This window comes from Hibiscus syriacus, unplaced genomic scaffold, assembly GCF_006381635.1.
Source record: "Hibiscus syriacus cultivar Baekdansim isolate YM2019G1 unplaced genomic scaffold, ASM638163v2 tig00117034_pilon, whole genome shotgun sequence".
Taxonomy (NCBI): Eukaryota; Viridiplantae; Streptophyta; class Magnoliopsida; order Malvales; family Malvaceae; genus Hibiscus; species Hibiscus syriacus.
In genome coordinates, this window is record NW_024063533.1 from 927,850 (window position 1) to 946,281 (window position 18,432).

At 33.3% G+C, this 18,432-nt stretch overlaps 1 long non-coding RNA gene across 1 annotated transcript; it reads right to left on the reverse strand.

Annotated features, from left to right (window-relative positions):
* Nucleotides 1-307: 307 nt before the first annotated feature.
* Nucleotides 308-16,631, reverse strand: LOC120196475. The gene is made up of 4 exons (XR_005523175.1): nucleotides 16,619-16,631; nucleotides 15,906-15,910; nucleotides 9,417-9,420; nucleotides 308-668 (listed from the first exon to the last, which is right to left on the reverse strand). It is a non-coding gene; the product is annotated as an uncharacterized LOC120196475 (long non-coding RNA).
* Nucleotides 16,632-18,432: the final 1,801 nt, after the last annotated feature.

The window sequence follows — 18,432 nt, forward strand, 5'->3', positions numbered from 1 at the left end:
ATAAAAGAAAAGGTTAAATACTAAGTTGAGAAAGATTATTAAATTCAAGGGCCAGTCAATATTAATCCGAAAAAATTATTTTTAATAATTTAAAGTGATTATAAAATAATATAATGTTCGAAATCTTTTTTAATCATTAATAGTACACACCTACTAACGTAATTGGTTAAACTCATAACCTCTCGAAAGAATAATATATTTTTCAACCGTAGAGATTGTTGGATCAAAATAAGAAAGGAAGAAGCAAAAATATACCTACCAAACAAAAAACATAGCAAAACCCTCCATAATCCAAGAGACCCCGATAGAAAAAGAAGCAAAAACAATTCTATCATTTACTGCTTACATCTGTTTGTTTGATTACATCAAGATTGCATAACGCATGCTGTCTCTGACCACAAAATGATTCATCTCCGATATTTGAGCAAACTCAGTGGACACCCAGGCTCCATCAACTCCATTAACTCGTGGTTGAGAGAAGCAAGACACTAAAGAAATACCATTCCATGATCCCCGCGAGCCTGTTCCGTTTAAGCTAATCGGCAGCTCCGCAGCTCCATCGTTGTTGTTATTCCCTCCGCCGCCGCACATGTTTTCATCGGCTACTCGAGGGCATTTCTTCATATTCCGCAGATTCCGTTGCAAAACCAAGATTATACGCCACATCTCTTCGATGGTTTCTGGGGATGGTAATAAGAGCTTCGGTTAATTTAAGGAATTAATGGAAGACCACCTTTTTGGAGATGAGATTTTGATCAGTGGTGGACGTGTTAGTGCCTGTGTTTATCACAAAGTGTTTGTTGGGTTCCTTTTTTTTCTTCTACTATAATTGTGGGGCCTTCTGGTTAAGGCCGACAAGGATGCCTGTATTCTAGTATAAAGCTCTCCATTCAGATTTTTTTTTTTTATAATAATAATAATAATAAACTATTATTTCAAATTGATGGAAAAGACAATGAAATTGTTCTTCCTTTACGGTTCAATGGAGTACGTACGAATCATATAATGGAAAACAGAGATATGCTTTGTGACAAAAAGTTCAGCCAAGAACATCTTTTATTCAATTGGTGTTGAGTTTGAGTTCTTGTCCCAATTATTACCTAATTTTATCATATCATTAGAATCATAACAATCATTGGCAAGTTTGGATTCAATCCCTTTATTTCCCCTTAGATATTTTCATTTATAAGCTATGTATTCTCGTTACAACATGGACATCGATAAATTTTGAGCATATAGTAACTTTTAAAGTATACAATTGGTCCATCGATTATATAATATTATTTTATCGACTATTAAAGTTATAAAATGATCTTTTAACTATGATATTGCTTTATTGAGTCCCTCAACTATTACAAATTACAAAACTGTCACTCAACTATTCATACGTTATAAACTTGTCATTTTTCGTTAAAAAATTAACAATAATCTGAACTAGACGTTTACCTGCTGACTGAGATATGTTAAAATTTGATCCTAAAATCTCAAAAGTCTATTATATCTCAGTTAGCATATTAACGTTCAACTCAGATGACCGTCAATTTTTTATCAAAAAAGGATGAGTTTAGAACATATGAATAGTCGAGGGACTCAACAAAGCAACATCATATAATCAGAGGATAATTTTGTAACTTTTAATAATCGGAGACTCAACAAAATATCGTCCTATAGTCGGGGAATCACTTGTATACTTTACCTTACTCTATCATCATACTATTATATATATATATATATATATATATATATATATATATATATATATATATATATCTTTTAATTTATTAGTAATTTTTTCTATTTACAATTATCAAAAGTTTTTAATAATGGTATTAGTGGTGATAATAAGCGATTAATTAGAAAATGTAGTTTTAAATGTTAAAATAATCTTTATTTATTTATTATTTATGAGGACCCGATTTTGGAATCCATCCAAGGAGCATAAGAATCAATTCCCCATATCCACATCCCTTGATGAAGGCCTATCGCCCTTGGTTCCACTCATAGTGTTTTTGTCTTTATCTTCGTTTTATGAGCAACTTGCAAATGCCATTGTTCATAGTTGCATTATGATAAGCATGGGTATACGCAGAAAGAAACAAAAATAAATAACTTATAATAATAATAATAATAATAATAATAATAAAAGACAAAATCAATGCAAAATCATGAGCAGTGCATGAATTTGGTTATGAAAGCAAAATGACCTATTGAGTTGTTCTTGTTCTAGATGAACCTAATGAATGCTCTATCATAGAAATAGTAGCCAATAGCAATACATAATTGTCACACTTATTTTTTAGAATACCTAAATCTAGTTAAACTCACGCATACATACATATAAAATTATTCGAATTCAGAGTATTTAAGGAGAACGTGATTCATGCTCCAGAATCTATGACGATAAGAGTGCATGCTTCTTTGGACTAATGTTTCTTCTCGAACTTATTAAAGAACAAAATCTCGAAGATTCAAAGCATATATATTCGATAAGTATAACGTGAGTGAATTCTTAAAAGATTCTAACGTTTCTACCTTTGATGTTTTAGATTCGACGTCGAATCTTTTTTAAGAAAGGGAGGATGATACATGCACCACAAGGCTCACATCAAAGGAAGATGTACTAAATCTTCCAATTGATCCACACATCCAAGCCTTGGAAAAGAAGAGCAAAACAACAGTAGACGATGACTTTTGAATGAGATCCAGATGTTATTTTGTTGACATGTATTCTGGAGATATGACCGTTTGTCTCTTATCTTTCCAACACTACTTGAATCGCATCAATTCGATGTCGGGAACTCAAGATACATTCATTTACTGAAGACAACGCATGCAGAAATTTCTATACGAGATTTTGTAAATATTACGAATTTTTAATATTTTATTAATTATTGTAATATAATTTAATATAGGATGATGCATTATCTTTTAGAATTAGATTTATTATTTATTATAAATTAATATCGAGTTAAAACATCATTCTTAGCTTATTATTATTTATTAGGAATTAGGCTATAATCAAAACATTATCTTTAGGTTATTATTATTTTATTCATTAGTTACTTAGATTCTTGGAACTTCTCACCTTATATAAAGGATGCTTCATTCACCATTATAAACACATCTTTGTTGAATATAATAGAATGAGAATTCATTTTTGCAAGTGTGATTACCTTGTGCCTTCGAAACATTCTTCATTAGTAAATTCTTTCAAGTTCTTCGTGAAGAAGATCTTCACACTATAATTTGCCTTTTCGTTGCGATTAGGAGAGCTGGTTAGAGCTGATTATCAAGTTTACCTAGTCAATTGTGATTAGGAGGGTTCGTAGGACATTTATCCTTAATCTTTATCATCATCATCATCCATGACAACTACATCACCATATCCATCTTATCGCCAAAGGTTTACATACCAGGGAGAATTTTCCATTCAAGTTCTTTCATCGTTTATATATCTTTTCATAATTCTTTTTACATATCCATTATATATTATCCATTAAATTTTAATCATCATCTTCAAGAGCCTTAAGTTACATCAAAACCCTAATCCATCTTCGATCTCGTTCTTTGATTGAGTCTATATCTCTAGGCTTGATTCTTCGACTTTGAGTAACGTTCATCATTCCGTTGTCATTCCTCTATCAATTGGTATCAGATTTGTATTGATTCTTGGAGAGAATCAAGCAATCTTGCTTGTTCTTGTGCACATAAACATCAAGGTACCCCAATGGAGCTAGTTCACGACGATTGATCATTTTTAGCCTTTTTACACTTTTTTTTAAATTTTATTTCAATTCCTTATTGTTATTTTGATAGTTTACATAAAAAAAAGGAAAAAAAAAAAAAAAAAACCAAAAAAATTAAAAAATCCAACAATCGCAACCAAAGAAATTTGGAGCTGATTTTTTACATGTACATTCTTCATTCCAAGAGTGCTTTTCATTCAAAAATTCAGATCAATCGGACATCGATAGACCCCTCAAAAGCATCGTTCAAATTTGTTCAATAAATTTAAGGTTCATCGTTGAAAATTTCCAGAAAATTCTACTGAAGGAATTTTGAGTGGAAATTTTATAGGCATATTCCCCAACACAAGATCGACTTCCAAAAAAATCCAATCATTTGGACATCAACAAACTCTTCAAATGTGTTGCTCAATAAAAATTGATAGAATTAGGGTTCCTCTGTTAAAAAAATTCTACAAGATATTATTAAAGGTATTTTGGGTTGAAATTTTACAAGCTGATTATAAACTCAAAGACCGAGCTCCGCATAAAATTTCAGGTTGTTTGAACATTGAAAACCCCTTCAAACACATTGCTCAAGTTGATCCTGCATTTTCTAGGTTTTCGGATTTGGTTTTCCATTTTTTTTGTTCTTATTGCTTTAGATTCTTTTGTTTTTCCATTCTTTGTTCTTTTACATCATCTAACACGTTCTTTTTTTGTGTTAGTATGATTAAAAGAATTTGCATACTTCTTCCTTGCATTTTCGTTTAATGGAGTCTTAGCTTTCTTTGACTTCTTAGAGTTACTAAGTTGTTTTTCGTCTTTGTTAGAGATTGAACTTTCACACAAACATTGTGAGACTTCTTGGCAAAAGAGTTTTAAAGAGTACAAGATCGACTAAATTACCTCCCAATGATTACTTCCTTGTAGTGAATTATGAGGTTTCTTGTTTTTTTATATTCTTTTTTTTCACTTTACATTGTTCTTTTGAGTGTTGTGACTTTTCAATATGATAAAAGATGATGAAGTTTATGAGATAATTCGAGGCCTTATGGCTGTTATTAACTGGCAAACATACATTCTTACTGAACTTCAACAACAAACGACACACAATCCTGATAATCCCATTGATGAAGATATTCCAACAATATTTTAATACCAAAACTCTTTGTTAAATTGAAGTTCACAATCCCACAATTCAAAGGATTCTATGATCCAGGTGGTTACATCGACTAGGAAAGCAAAGTTGACATTATGTTTTCATACCACAATTTTCCTTTCAACGAATATGTACCTTTAATAGCTATGGAGTTTTCAGATTATGCACTCACATGGTGGATGAAAACACTAAAAGCTATTCATGAAAGAATATAACTAATATTCCATTTTATCAGTGAGTTCACTTGATTAAAAATATTGCATGAGCTAACTTGATATATGATTAGGTTAGTTGTCATTTAATCATAAGTATATGGTTGTCATTTTCATGGCATCATGTGGTATTAGCCCACAGTTTATTAGTTAATAAGCAAAAAAATCGTAGGTTCAATGTAAATGGACGACTTTTTATTCCTTGTATATGTATTTAATTTGCTTTTGCTTTTAGTTCATGGGAATATACAATATGAGAGAGTGATTGACCAAAAAGTAATTTGACTTATTTTATCTTTTATTTATATTAATTAATATGCATATTGACACAAGCTTTTATTTAAAATTAAATAAATCGGCTCAATAATTATCCAAAAATTTTAAAACTCTGCTTATTAATTAAGTGGAGGCTAAATTAATAAAATTGTATAAAAGGTTTAGATTAGTTTTTAATCTTATTCTTCGAATAAGAAATTTTAAGCCACACAATTGTATCGATGATGAATGGTTTATATATGTTATTTTTCTTTTCCCTCTTGGTTTTCAAAACTTCGACCTTGATTAATTTAGACCGATCCGGGTCACACATCTAATTTTGGTGGGTGAGTCTCTCAGCGAGGATTTTCTGTATATAACTCAAACTCGAGACCTATTTAAGTTATATCAAGCTAATTACCACTTGAATGAACCTTCGTTGGTCTATAATTTTAGTACTACTTCGAAATTTCATATGATTATTCTAATTCAAAACTAATTAAATATCTGTGAATTTTAATACTACTGCAAAATTTCCATTTAATTATTCTAACTCAAAACTAATTAATAGTATAGTAATGATAATTTAAATTTAAAAATGATTAGTGGTGTTTTAAATAATTTACAACCAATAGTTGGTAGCTGATTCTAGTAGTTGGTTTGACCAACTGATTTGATTAGTTGATTTGAGATTTTGATTTAATTAATTGTTTATATAGAAGTGTTCGGTAAAATTTAGCTAATAGTTGATAGTTTATATGGGTAAAATGACAAATAAGGGTATAATACATTTAGTTGTTAAGTACATATATATATATATATATATTTTTTAATACTTTAGTCTTTATTGAGAGCAAAATTATTCGGATAAAATGTTTTTGACAATGAATTAAAAATGCTTTTGACAATGAATTAAAAATTCCTTAAGAAAATTAGTGAATATTTTTAAAAATTTTGAATATATTTTTTTAAATTTAATATTTACAAATATTAACCTTGTGAGATTGATACATACAATTAATTTTGTATAAAATATAAACATTGTATTTTTTTACTTTCATGTTTTTGCTATATTTTCTTAATTATTTTACTATATTTATTAAGTAAAATATATTTGAGAATCTACAACTAAAATATAATAATGAGGTTTTATGATAATGATGTAATCATTTAACATCTGATTTTGAAATCAGCTCTCCTTGACCATTGAATTCTTAAGTATTTTTATTTTCAACTTATTTTGTACAATCAACTATTTCAAAAAGGTGTTTACCAAACTCTAAAAATGAAGGGTTTAACTATCAATTAACTATTTATGCTCAAATAAATTAAAAACTCTTCAAAAAGTTATTTACCAAACACCTCCTTAAAAATTATTTATATTGAAAATTATTTGAGTTTAAATAATCCTATCTTAAAAGGAATAAAAATTGAAATAATTTTAAAAAACTTGAGTTTAAATATTGAATTTAAATAAAAATTCATAAATTGATTCAAACTCCACATGACACAATAAAAAAACTCCACTAGCAAATAATCCAAACCACGACTAATTTTGATATTCAAATAATTAAAACCACAAATAATTAAGATATTTTAAAATTGAAATTAATTTAATCTTTTTAGTTAATTAAATTTAAGTTTCTTCTTTTCTTTTTTCCCTCAATCTTCTCTGTTCGTCTTCGCACTATTCCACTGATTAGAGCTAATTTTATTATGCTATAAAGTTTAAATTTAATCTCAAGGGATATCTATATCACCTTATTTAATTTATATGACAGTAATTTAAGATTACAATATTTTATTGAAGAATATAAAATTATTTTAAAATAAAAATTTATTAAATTATCTTTGTGATATATATTTTTAACAAGTTAATTTTTTAATATTAAATTAAAAATATTTACAAGAAAAATCATTAAACTATTTTCATTATACTATTTAAATTTTACAAAAAAAATTATATTTAACATTATATTAATATATAAATATTTTTTTGTGAAAATTTTTATTAAATAATATTATTTATTAATAGAAAAAATCTCGATGGAAAAAATCCGAAAAGTACTAAAATTATGCAATACTTAAAAAGTTAGTGAGATGCCATTTTCATTATCTGACAAAAAAAAAAAGGCGTTCTTGAAAGAAAAAACCAATTCTCCCCTGAGAAATCAACAAAATCAAGAAGAAAAAATATTTTTTAAAAATATTTTAATAGTATTTTTATAAATAAACATTTATATGTTTTAAAATCTAAATAGTAATCTTATGATTTTTATTTTATTATATATATTTATTTGATTTACTGACTCCTGAATTGAAAAAGCAGCTATCGATTGAGGCAGGTTTTGTCTATTCTAGTTTCACTAATGCAGAGAGATTTTGTCATAGTTGATATATAGGTGAATCTTCATCGGGATTTGTATTTGGATTAACGAATCTTTAGTTTTTAATGCAATGACAGCGACATTGACACTGACACAACCAACCCCTCCCTTCCATCATCTTTATACATTTATATATATCATTGGGATTTATCTTCTTCTAGAATTTTTTTATAGGAAATAAATCAATCAAATTAGGTGATAAAAGATAATAATTATTTTTAATAATTTCCTTCTCTAAAGTTTGCTAGAATACCTCTAAGGTTTGTGGGAACATATAGAAAACAATATAACAAAGGTATAATGATAAATTAGCCCTCAAAGTTTACTTTGCTACTTAAAACTTTTTTAGTATTTGAGTCTCCAACGTTTTAACTTTTAGGTTCAAATATCTCATATTGGATAGATATTATTAGTTGACTAAAGGTCAACATGTAATGTTCATGTGACATTTTAAAATGTATTTAATTGATGATGTGGCATGTATCATGTCATCCAAAATGATGACACAATATATACCACGTCACCCTTTACATGGTATATATCATGTTATCTAAAGAATGACGTGATATGTGACGCATCATCCGAAAGAATAACTTGATATGTGACATATCACCCGAAAAGATGACAATATATATGTCACATCACTCAAAAAGATAATGTGATATGTATCACATGATTCGAAAGGATGACACGACATTTGTCTTGTCATCTAAAATGATGTTGCGATATATATCACGTCTCCCAAAAATAATAACATGGTATGTGTCACATCATTCGAAGTTATGATATGATATATGTCATTATTATCAATTAAACACTTGTACAAATGTCACGTCAGTAACATATGTTGATCGTTAGTCAACTAACAGTTTCAATCCAATTAGGCCATTTTGATTAAAAAAATGAAATATTTGGGGCTAAAATTGTTAGTTGTCAGGTATTTAGTTAGTTAGGTTGTTTCTCGTGAATTCGTTTCTCTTAGTTAAAATTATTTTAGGGTTTTCTGCCCTCTTTTTGCTATGGAAACTTCATTGCTCAATTTCAATCACCCTTTGTTTTTGCATGCTTCTGATACACCTGGGTGTCTTTTCGTTTCGCATCAACTTCATGGCATCAATAATTATGGTGTATGAAGCATATCTATGAAGATTGCTTTGTTTGTGAAGAACGAGTTAGGTTTTGTCACTGGTGATTGCCGGAAAGAAAATTTTGATGAACTCTTGCATTCACAATGGGAGATATGCAATGCTCTTGTGTTATCTTAGATTCTCAATACGTTGAGTAAAGAGCTTTCAGCTAGTATTGTTTTTGCATCCAGTGTTGCTTTGGTCTGGCAAGACCTGAAGGAGAGATTTGATAAGATCGATGGATCTAGGACATTCTTCCTTCATCGTGAAATTGTTTTTTAACTCAAGGTGATTCTACAATATCAGCTAATTTCACTCGTTTAAAGTTACTTTGGGATGAATATGAAGCTTTAGTTGCAGTTTATTCCTGCGGTTGTGAACTTTCACAATGCACCTCTGTTCATCACGCTCAACAAAATTATTTGAATTTCACATGGGTCTCAATGAGACGTATGTTGTTGTGCGAAGTCAAATCCTGCTTATGCAACCATTGTCGTCTATAAATCACGTGTATTCAATGCTTGTTCAAGAAGAATCATAGAGGGCACTCTTCTGGTCTTTCTCTGATCTCCGATGTTTTTGTTATGTTCTCCAATTCTGTCGGGAACAGTGATACGAAGTGATTTTTCGGTGTGTGTGATCTTTGTAAAATTCGAGGACATAAGCGTGAGAATTGTTATAGATTAATCAGTTTTCCTGCCGATTTCAAATTTTCCATGAGGAAAGGGAATTAGGTGGCTTTGGCTTCTAATCGATATGTTCTTGGTTCTCACAATCAGGCAAGTCTTGAGCCACAACAAGATGCTTCTTCCAGTGCTCATGTGTTTACACGTGCCCAATACAACCAAATTTTAATCTGTTGAACAATGAACCTTCTGTGGATTCAACAGTAAATCTTGTAGTTATTGTTTCTGACAACAGTGACTTAACTAGTCTTTCTTTCAATTAGATATTGGATACAGGGGCCACTAACCACATGTTATATGATTTTCAAAGGTTAATTTCTCCTATTTTGTGTAACTCAGAATCTAGGTTTGTACTTTACCCAATGGCCAAAACAACTCCTATCACACACATAGGTTCTTTTTGCTTTAACCAGGATCATTTCATTACCAATGTTTTGTTTGTTCCTAAATTCTCTCATAACCTCTTATCTATTTTCAAGTTAACCAAAGAACTCAATTGCATTATTTCTTTTTACCTTGATTTTTGCATTCTGCTGGATCTCTTCATTGGAATGATGAAGGAGATTGGTAAAGAGTCTCGAGGGTTGTATTTTTTTATTCTTCTACTTTTGGTTCAGGTGTTTCTTCTGTTTTTCATTGTAATTCTATTTTTTTCATGTTCTTCAGCCTCTAATTCTTCAACTTGTACGAGTCTTTCAACTGTTAATAATACCAAGCTTTGGCATGCTCGTTTAGGGCATTCTTGTTTATCCAATTTGGATAAAATACCACACTTACAGTCTTACAAGTTTTATGCTGAATGTATACATAAGTGTTATGTTCGTCCTCTTGCTAAACAATCTAGGTTACCCTTTCCACACAGTACTTCTAGGGCATCTAAACCTTTTGATTTAATCTATATTGACCTATAGGGGCCTTATAGGATCTCTACTCATAGTGGTTGTAGGTCTTTTCTAACCATTGTTGATAACCAGAAAAGGATGTCCTGGGTTTACTTGTTGAGGCTTAAGAGTGATACAATTCTTTCTTTAAAACAGTTCTTTGACTATGTAAAAAAACCATTTTTCAGTCACAATCAAATTCATTAGAAGTGACAATGGTTCTGAATTCTTTGCCACTGAATGTTCTTCTTTTTTCTCTTCCTTGGATATTGTTCATCAAAGATTTTGTGTTCATACTCCTAAGCAAAATGTTTTTATTGAAAGAAGACATAAACACTTGCTAGAGGTGTCTAGAGCCCTCAAATTTCATTCTCAAGTCCCTGTTAAATTTTGGGGAGAGTGTGTCAACACAGCTTGTTACATAATCAATAGGTTGCCATCTTCTTCTTTAGCTGGAAAAAGTACTTTTGAACTCCTTCATGGTGAACCACCTAACATTTCCCATTTTCATGGGATATTCGACAACTCATGAATGATACCTCCTCTTTAATCTTGATTTAAAAAAAACTTCTTTGTTAATCGAGATGTGAAGTTTCATGAAGAAATTTTCCCTTTTCATTTTCCTACTTCTTCCTCTTCACTTTTTTTTCCTGTTCAAGATATTTATGATTCAGATTTTCTAGTTATGCCTTTTCATTATACTCATCCCGCTTCTTCCTTGCGTCCCTCTTCCTCTTCTATACTCATATTTCTTCAGACCAATTTGCATCACCTCAAGCTTAAACAAATGCTTATTCTGATCTAACTCAACCTCAACCTCTTATTTCTGATGATTCTTTGCCAATTAACATGCATATTCCTCCTAGGCAGTCTACTAGGGTAAAAAACAGCCTGTTTGGTTACATGACTATGTGTAGTCCTACCAATCTTCCTCTCTTCCAAGTACTTATCATATTTCCAATTTTCTTTTTTTATCTATCTGTTAAAACACAACTTTATATTTCTTATATTTCTCATTTGGTTGAGCTTAAGACTTATAAAGAAGCTATTCAAAATCCTGCTTGAATTCAATCCATGAATGAGAAGATTTTAGCCTTGGAATCAAATAATACCTAGTCATTGGTTTCCCTGCCTTCTGGTAAGACTCCTATTGGAAGTAATTGGTGTACTGAATCAAATACAAATCGAATGGTGAAGCGGAGAGGTTTAAATCTCGTCTTGTCGCCAAATGGTACACTAAAAAAGAAGGGGTTGATTATGTTGAGACCTTCTTTCCTGTAGAAAAATTGGTCACTGTCAGGACAGTCTTTGTTCTTGCTTTCATTCATCATTGGCCTCTTTTTCAGATGGATATTTATAATGCATTCCTTCAAGGTGATTTAGTTGAGGAGGTATACATGTCTTTGCCTAAGGGTTTTGCAGTCAGGGGGAGACCAGGGTGTGCAGACTACAAAAATCCTTGGATGGGTTAGAGCATGCTTCAAGAAACTGAAACATGAAGTTGACAGAGGCACTACTACTGGCAGGTGATCGCTTGTGAATGTATATGCTAAGGCAAGCTAATCTGTGCAAGTATACACAATCGATGCAAGTAATATAGTAGTGAGTGAGTATCGTCTCTACAAGGATTGGATTAGAAGTATCTCTTCACCACAACTAGAACTAATGCCATAAATTAATCCTACTAAGTATTAAAGCTAAGAACTAATATTAAGGAGCTAAGAATAATGATTCAATGACTGCAGACAAGTGTGGTTGAGACAAAGAAAATATACAGATAGATACAAAACAAAACAAGTATTGGATTAAATATAACGAAAACAACCTCACATATTCAGACGTGTCACAGAGCACTGATGCTAAACTATTGTCTCGGCAATAATTATTTTAAGCCCGTAATGAATTATTATGACTCACTAAACTGCCTGACAGGATTACTAGGTATTCTTAGACGGTTGCTATGGCAATACCTCTCGGCGTTAACTATAGACGTTGTCTTAACTTACTCTAGCCTTTATCCCTTTTAGTCATTTGAAACTCACTCCTTATCTCTAAGGTAGACAACTTAGAACTTCACCATCTCGGATTCATTCCTTCGCTCACGTTGATCTCTCTTAATTCTCTCAAATTCAAGAATCACTTTTTAGACAAAAGGCTATCTCTCGATGCTCTTACAATGCCCAAACTTGTTTTATCAAAATCCTAGGTGATCCCTCGATGCTCTTACAGTGTTAAGGAAAAATATTTAAACTATGAGCAAAATAGTCATAAGCAAACATAATTCATCATTCATAAACATAAAAATAGTGTTCAGGCAAACAAAGTTTAACACCAAGTAAAACATTCATGGTGTTATCAAAGATCATCCAAGATTAAATTGTTTAATATAACCCCAAATAGAATTAGAGTTTAGGAACAATTGAAAAATGACTCCCAAAGTCGGGGCTCCGTCGCGACAATCCTGATCAGCACCACGCCTGTCTTGGTGATCACCCTCTCTCGAGGCCTGATCACCGCTCTGCTATCGTCTGGATATGGAGGACACCAAGGAAGACTGGGGTTAGGCGGAGGGAAAACACTACAGCTGCTTGCTCACGCCTAAGGTAAAGCTCTTATTTCTTCTTCCTTGCCTTCCTCTTTTTGCGGCTACGGCTAGTAATTGTAAGGAGAATCTCATAAGGCTTTGCATACTTTTGGAGTTTCCTTAATTAGCCGTTATTAATTTCCCAAACTCAAAAAGGAAAGGCGACTAGCGACTGTCAAAATAATCAAGGCTTGCTTGTACGTGAAGCAGGTCATCCAGCTGGCATGTGACATAGGTGGTTTCGCCACATGTGCTTCAGACTTATTCAGATAAATCTTACATCGACGAGATAAATCTACTCCTCACGTTCTCATCTGCTCCATTGGCCTTTGCAACTTTTCATTGTCACGACTGAAATGTTCTTCCTCTGTAGAGTTCCTGCACAAACACAACTTAAACAACCCCTTCTCCTCAGCACCATTAGTTAAGCCAAATAAATCTTGCCTAGGCAAAACTTATCCACCACAAGCAAATATACCTATATACAACTAAATGCAACTAAAAATGCAATGCAAACTTTGTTTAGAAGAGAAATAACTTAAGTGAAAAGACTATAAATTAAGTCTTTTTATAGAGTTATCACACTCCCAAACTTAAGCTATTGTTTGTCCGTAAGCAATGGATAATAGCTAGAAGAAAATTAAAATTGTCATGGCAAAGTAGTATCAAGAACATCACCAGGTTTGAGATTTCAGCCCTCAATAAAAATATGTGGCCTCAACATGTTCGACAGTCATATTAGTCAAGTCCCCTGCCTAGTCAGGATCATTTGTTATTGTGTGTACGTGATTGTAACCAGTCTATGCATAGAGGTAATTAGAAAACTTAAAGTAATCACTTATAGGTTGTCAAGGCAACAAATTATTCATCAGGCTTAGTTTATACTCCTAGTTATTTATCAACTTTTATTTTCTTTACAACTACCGTTCCACACTCTAGGTGAAAGGGAGCATACCTTCCACCCCAAGCTAGTCGGACAGATTCATCCTGTGACAACTTTCATTCACTCATATGTCTTGGCTACTCTTAATTTCTTTTGGAGTTTTTATTATTCATGCCTTTTCACAGAGGAGTGTCCCTTTGTATTTTTCGAGTTTTCAAGTTTTTAAACACTAGAGAGTTTTTACCTTACCCTTAGAATATTTTTGAAGTCTCGACAATTAGAAAGTTATTTCCCTAAAATTTTAAAGATTACCTAGAGCAAAGACAACCTACAATCGTGTTTATAAGTTTTAAATGATCAAGCCTAGGGTTGGTTCTCTTCTTCAGATAGTCTTTACAATAATTCTGGCCTAGGCAATAGAATTTTGCATTCATCATTGGGCATCCCTAACAATAATCTTAACTTGCTTATGTCATGACAACCAAAATTTTCAACTAATTAACATCAATTAATATTTAACAAAGTATGGCAGAATAGACAACACCTCCCCCAAACTTGCGGGATACGTTGTCCTCAATGCATGAAAACTACACTAAATGATGTTATATGCAAATGCGAAAATAAAAATAAAAACGAAGACTAAAAAATACTTACTGTGGTGGTATGGCTTGACTTGACCCCCTCGTACGGCGTCGTTTGGGAGGGGAATGGCTCTTAGATCCGAGTCTACTGCTTCTGGCTGAGAAGAAGATGGCTGAAGTATACGCTATGTCGTTCTCTTGTATCACTTCTTGCTGGTTGAAGCGCGGGCTGGAGTGGACTGCTCGGTCGCGGGAGTCGATTGTGCTGGAACTGGTGGTGGACTAGGAGCTACTGTTGGGGCTGGTGGTGTCGATTGAACTAGGGATAGAATGGGATCTTGCTCAGGATACTTCGATGTTGGCGTGAAATCTTCATCAGTGAAGAAGTGTGGTGGAGTATCACTGCTGCGTTCGGTGGTGGAGAATGATGAGGAACTGAGGAACTCCTCGGTGTCACCGTGGCTTTCTTCTGGTACGGGTGAGATATGGGTTGCCAATGGTGGCACATCAGTTGGCACCCCTGGTGGAACGTCTGGAGGGACATAAGATGTCAAGGCATGGAATGTGCTACCGCCCACGTTGTAGTTGAGGATGACACTGGGGAAGGTTGGCAGTCTGATCATTGTGGTTGGGAGAAACTCCTTGATGAAGGTGTTGAGTTGCATGTCCCTTGCCTTGGTGTATTCAAAGTAAATTTTCATATGGTCCTCTAGGCACCCGATCTTTTCACGCATCTCACGCATGTGTGTGACCACAACGGTTATTCTTGTCGCGACAACCGATTTTGCTCCTCTCTCCAGACCCTCCTTTGGGTCGTCATCATTGAAACTCATAAACTCATGGACCTTTTTCTTTGTAATACCCTCCTTGGGTTTGATGAAGTCTTCGAATGGGTCTTCAGGAACCTTTTTCTTTATGCATTGCACGGTTATAAGGTTTGGGAACAGAAGGTTACCACGGTTCCTCTTGGCACAGTCATGGATCTGCTCAAAGATGATTTCACCCACATCAACTGTCCTGCCGTATATGATCAAGTGCAACAGCATCAGCTGCTTGACGAGGACAGTGGTGTTGTGGGACGTTGGCATCAGCTTGCCTTTAAGAAAATGGTTCCACAGTTTCACGTATAGCTTGAGGGCTCGTCGATCTACTCGCTTTCTTGTGGGGGAATTTCCTTCGAACTTGGCCCACCTAAAACATAAATTCTATAGAACTCCACTATACGTTTCTTGATCTGCCTCGGCCACAAATTTCTTATACTGATCATCCACCTTCCCTAACTTAAAGTATTTGTTAAGTGCAGAAGGGGAAAAGTGAATGAGTTTTCCTCAAACATATACCGTGTGGTTGGAGGTGTCCGCGAGGTGGGCATAGAACTCCCTCACCATTGTCGGTGCTACGGCATTAGGATTACTAGCAAACCTCTCCTAGTTATGCTTCTTTATGACGTTCATCACCTCAGGGCCAAACTGTTCTTCTCTATCGACGTTGCTGAATGGTTTTGAAGTGTGCCTCTGCTTCGACTGTTTGAAAATGTTTGAAACTCTGTCTGGGGGGTGGGGCCAGTATCGATCTCACCATTTTTCTTTGCTGATTTTAGTGGTGGCAATGGGGAGGTATTTTTTAGAGAAAGAAAACAAATTTTCTGGTTTGTAGAGAAAGAGGGTAACACGATGAAGAATAAGAAGAGTGGATAGTTTTTTTCTTGGAAAGTAATGGTTGGTTTCGGGGTATTTACGTCTTTTCTCGGTGGGGAAATGATTTCTCATTAAATGAGAAATATGTCATTTGACGTAAAAGAGGAGAAAATATTTCTTTCCCTTTTGTTCTGCCGTCAAAACCTTTTTCCCTAGCTCGTCATTTCTCCTTCATGCATGCTTCAACTCCATATGCTGCCACGTGTTCCTTGTTTGCCTATAATATGAGAGAATAGAATAATAAATAAAACTAAAGTATAAAATAACTTTACTTATTTAGTATAGAATTCAGATTTTCGTTGCCTAGGTAACGAATATTTGCTTAATTAAGAAAAGCCAACTCTTGGGCATCGTGTGCCAACGATGTCGGTTTGTCGCGCATGACTGGGGCTCCTTTGTATTTCTTGAGTCTCTGCCCATTCACTTTGAAGATGGAACTATCGTTTTGGTTCTGAATTTTAATCGCTCTATTGTCATGGACTTGGTGTATGATAAATGGTCCTGACCATCGTGATTTTAGTTTGCCTAGGAATAACTTAAGGCGTGAATTGTAGAGCAGTACTTGTTGTCCAGAATAAAATTGCCTCGGTAGTATTTTTCTGTCATGCCATCGTTTTGTTTTCTCATTGTAAAGGCAGGCATTCTCGTATGCATGTGATCTAAATTCATTCATCTCGTTTAGTTCCAGTAGTCTTCTTTCGCCAGCAAGCTGAGAATTCATGTTTATCTTTTTGATGACCCAATAAGCTTTGTGTTCGAGTTTAACCGGTAGATGACATTCCTTTTCATAGACTAACTTGAACGAGGACATTCCCAGTGGTGTCTTGAATGCTGTGCGATAGGCCCATAGTGCATTGGCAATCAATTTATTATCAAAATGTGTTCCTTCATCGCTAATGAGCTCGTGGTGTCCCAAAGCGGGTGAATATATTTTTGTGCAAAAACTTCAACACCGTCTTGGAATCGTTCTTAGGTGTTACAATGGCTTCAACCTATTTTGATATGTAATCCACTGCCAAGAGAATGTACATATCTCTGAATGATGTTGGAAAAGGTCCCATGAAATCTATGCCCAATACGTCGAAAAGTTCGATCTCCAGAATATTTTGACATGGCATCTCATTCCGTTTCGAGATGTTTCATGTTCGTTGGCATCTATCACATGACTTGTTAACCAACATATGATTCGTGTAACCAAACAATACACATATCATCATATGACTTGTGCAATACACATATCAACATATATCACAAAAGCATATTTTTCACATGTAATATATTTATTGTTATATCTTTGTCTAGCCCATGTACATTTCTGAGAACTATAGATATGTGAGTTTATAGAGGTTGTGCACTAATGATGTCACCACAGCTCGTATAATGCACCGAAGTGCCACGTAGAATTGCACCGTAGTGCCGCGTAGAAATGCACCGAAGTGCCATATAAGGTTGTCCCTAAGGACCACATATCATTCCTTAAGAATCATATACATATACCAAGGATCAAGTATGTGTCTCACAAGACCTCACACATGTTTCGAAGAATACATATACGTCTCGAAGGACCGCGTAGACCCTCGACTCTTGGCATGCCAACTATGCCTCTAGCTCTCATGACACATAACATGGGCATTAATCTTTATGTTATCACACATTCACATATACACATAGTCTTTTTATTACATTTTTATAAGATCACACTTAGTCAAGTAGTTCATTTCAATATAAATCACACATACACGTAGATCACTTGCACGTAGAACATCTTTATATAATCATATGATTCACTTTCACTTATCACATATACTTTTTCTTTCATATATCTCATGGCATATATCACATGGCTCTTTATTTCATTCTCATATGATCACATAATCATGTAGTTCCCTTCTCCTATCACGTTGCATGGTTTTACATAAACATATATCATACCTTATTCATATATATATATATATATATCCTCAAATACATGTAAGCCCATATTTTCTTATCTTATAACTTACGTTACATATGCATGTAATCTTATGACTTATTGTTAAATAACTCAAATAACATTGTATTATTACATACTTTGTTCCATAACCATATATTTACATACCTTATACTTACCTAGTTTACTCTATTTCACACATAGTCACATAATCACGTAATTTACTTACACATAGATCATTTCCATACCTAAATCATATAACACCCAATTCTTCCCCATAAAGTTATTTTATATTCATATATCATATTATCCTATAAGTAAA